The sequence below is a fragment of the Odocoileus virginianus genome, chromosome 1, assembly GCF_023699985.2.
Source record: "Odocoileus virginianus isolate 20LAN1187 ecotype Illinois chromosome 1, Ovbor_1.2, whole genome shotgun sequence".
Classification (NCBI taxonomy): domain Eukaryota; kingdom Metazoa; phylum Chordata; class Mammalia; order Artiodactyla; family Cervidae; genus Odocoileus; species Odocoileus virginianus.
Genome location: NC_069674.1, coordinates 5,727,546 through 5,731,252, shown reverse-complemented (window position 1 = coordinate 5,731,252; position 3,707 = coordinate 5,727,546).

The window sequence follows — 3,707 nt, the reverse complement described above, 5'->3', positions numbered from 1 at the left end:
TGGAGAGCGCCCTTAGTCCGCGCTTGCTGGGGAATCGTGTGCAAACTCCGAATCTTAAGGAAGTCCCGCAAGGGGACGGGGAGTGTCCAGCGCTCCCAGGATCGATCGGCAGCCTCCTCTGGCCCCCCGAGGTCTCGGTCTGGATTCCACGTCCCCGCGTCACCCGGGCCGGCGCAGCCCCCTGCAGCGCAGCTCTGCTGGTTCCCCTTAGGCAGTTCCGGCGCCTGCTCCGCGGGGGGCGGGGAGGGTCACCCCCCTACTCGAATCCTCCAGGTCCTAGAGGTAGCAGGATTTCCCGAACTCTCCGGGTCCCTTTAAAGAATCTAGCCCGGAAAATTTCAGATCGGATTTGTGTTTGTGTGATATGGGGGACGCGGGGCGGGGAGTGAGGTGGCTTTGGAAACCCAACACTCATCACAACCTCCAGACCTTCTCCCAATGATTCACCGTGTCCAGACTCCGAAAGAAAACCCCAGAATGGGATCCCATGGCGCACAGGGCCATTTATTCTCCGAGTGGTCAAAACCGGAGGAAACCAGTTCTTTCTTTCCCCAGATTTCTGAATCACAGTGCAGCTCGGCTTAAGAAGAGGGAGTTTACTCCCTAAGAGCCGGAGGCTAGTGAAGGGTCTGGAAGGGGGCTTTGGAATAGGATTGGAAATTGTTGGAAGACTGATGGGGTGGATTGAAAAGAGGAGGAAGGAGGCTGCTGGGCACCATCAGGAGAGAGGAAGGTGGAAAGGGCAGGGATGTTCCCAAGACGGACTCTTCAGAAAGGAGATGCCCACCAGGAGGAAGGAAGGACTCTGGGGGTCCCCACTGTGCAGAGAGACCGGGTAGAAGGTGGCCGATGACACAGGCTCAGAGATGCTTCTACCAGCTGCTCACGAGTTCACTTTGGGACCTGTGTCCTTACAGGGGCCATTGCAACATGCAGACTCAAAGACTAATGGCATCTGGCTGTACAGGTATGGCCTACCAGTGAGGCTGGGGAGAGGGCAGGAGTCATGGGCATGCCTGGGAGCTGCAGCCCTTGGGGAAGATGAGGTGAAGAACAAGAAGACAGAGACTTCCCTGGCAGTCCAGTGGTTGAGACTCCACACTCCCGAGGCCGGGCGCCCCAGCACTGGAAGGACTGATGCTGAAGCTGAAGCTCCAATACTCTGGCTACCTGATGTGAAGAACTGACTCATTGGGAAAGACCCTGATGCTGGGAAAGATTGAAGGCAGGAGAAGGAGGAGGCGACAGAGGAGAAGATGGTTGGATGGCATCACTGACCCAATGGACTTGAGTTTGAACAAACTTCAGGAGATGGTGAAAGACAGGGGAGCCTGGCGTGCTGTAGTTCATGAGGTGGCAGAGTTGGACACGAGTTAGTGACTGAACAACAGCAGCAGAGAACCAGATCCCACACGCCTCAACAGAGATCCTGAGGGCTGCAATCAGACCAGGCACAGCCAAAGCAAAAATAAATAAAGAGTGAGAAGACAAAGGAAAAGAGTCAGGGGAGACCCAAATGGTCTGCAGAGGCATCTGCTCTCTTGGACACCAGAGGAGGGGGTGTTCGAGAAGTGGGGGTCCAAGGCAGGGCGAGATGGCCACAGCCACACCCTCAAGGAGCCCGTCTACTAGGGTTTGGGAAAAGCTCAACTATCAGGGGGCCACACAATATTAATGAGCAAGGTGGGAGGCATAGTTTCAGTTCCTCAGCCACCACCAACACAAACCTGCCCCCCCCAGCTCCCAGTACACAGCCCATTCACACGGGCTGACAATGTCAACGCAACGTCCGCTGGCCAAGGTCCAGTACTGCTCGCCTCCACCATCTTCCTCTGCCCAAGCTGAGACAGTTTTTGTCCTTCTTGCCCTTTTCCTTTATTCCTCTTCCCCCAGTGTTGGTTTGGCACAAAGTGGTGCCCCCGGTGGGGGGGTAAGTGAGCCCGTCTACTTCCTTATGGGTGTGGGGAGAGCATGTGTGTGAGATGGGGTGGGGTGTCTGCATGTGCAATAAAGAGGCTGTCCTGAGTCGGCTTCTCTTCCCAGGTCAAGCATTACCAACTCTGCTTTGGCAAACTTTGCCCAAATCTAATAGGAGTGCGAGAAGGTGGCAAAGTCAGGAAACAACGCCTTCATTCAGTTCAATTGCTCAGTCGTGTCTGACTCTTTGCAACCCCATGGACTGCAGCACACCAGGCTTCCCTGTCCATCGCCAACTCCCGGAGTTAACCCAAACTCAAATCCATTGAGTCGGTGATGCCATCCAACCACCTCATCCTCTGTTGTCCCCGTTTCCTCCTGCCTTCAATCTTTCCCAGCATCATGGTCTTTTCCAATGAGTCAGTTCTTCGCATCAGGTGGCCAAAGTATTGGAGACTTCAGCATTAACCCTTCCAATGAATATTCAAGGGTTGATTTCCTTTAGGATGGACTAGTTTGATCTCCTTGCAGTCCTTGGGACTCTCAAGAGTCTTCTCCAGCACTACAGTTCTAAAGTATCAATTCTTTGGTGCTCAGCCTTTTTAGTCCAACTCTCACATCCATACAGGACTACTAGGAAAACCAATGCCTAATTCCCCTGAAACATCATATCCTTAACTGTCTTCCAGAGACCCCTCTGAGGACCCAGAGCCCTGATGGAAGAAACAGGAAGATTTCCTGAAGATTGGCAGGGCACTCCTGGCACTAAGAGCAATGGAGGAGGCCACTCTGTGCTGGGGGTGCCCAGATACATGCCACACAAACAGCCACAATCCCACCTGCGAGAAAGAATGACTTCAGGGGCCTCTGCGGGCATCAAGAAAGGCAGATGGGCACTGGGTTTGGATACAGGGTGGTGAAAAAGTGTGAAGAGTGGTGACAGTTGCATGACAATGTGAAGGTACTTTGAACAATTTAAAGTAGTCACAATGGTAACTTTTATTGCGGGTATTTTACCACACAAAAACACAAAACATATCATTGAAAAAAAAAAAAAAGAGGCTTTTGTGAAGCCTCAGTATTACTATTATAATTAATGTTAGCCAGAGAATTAAAATTATTTGGAGAATAAAACATGGCCACAAACCCTTGCATTGCGTGCTCTGTTGTATCTGACTCTTTGCAACCCTATGGACTGTAGTCTGCTGGGCTCCTCCATCCATGGGATTTTCCAGGCAAGAATGCTGGAGTAGGTTGCCCTTTCCTCCTCCAGGCGATGTTCCCAGATCAGGGATCAAATCCGCGTGTCCTGGATAGGTGGATTCTCTACCTCTGAATCACCTGGGAAGCCCAAACACCCTCAGAACGCCGTATATACATGTGTCCTAAGCTGGGAGTGTTGCCAGAGTCGAGAGAAGGACCCGCAAGAGACAGCAGAGAGTCCCTAGTCTCTGAACAAGGGGTGCTGAGCTGGACCACCGGACTCCACTCCCCACCCCCATCACTCCCAGGGCGACATGCATCCAATCTGTTCCAAGAGGTCACTGTCCCTTCCAGAAAGGGTCAAGATTTTAAAAGAAGCAGGCCTAGAAGCCCGAATCCCCATCTCACGCCAAGAAAATCTCCTTTGTACAAGGCCACTCTTGGCCACAGTTTCTAACTGCTGGCCTGAGAAGTCAGGAGTCAGGCCTTCTGGGTAAGAGAACTGCCACTCAGAGATGGGCCCCGAGGGAAGTCCAGAGACCCAACAAACACACGGCTCTCAAGCTCACTCCACGTCCGGTACTGGG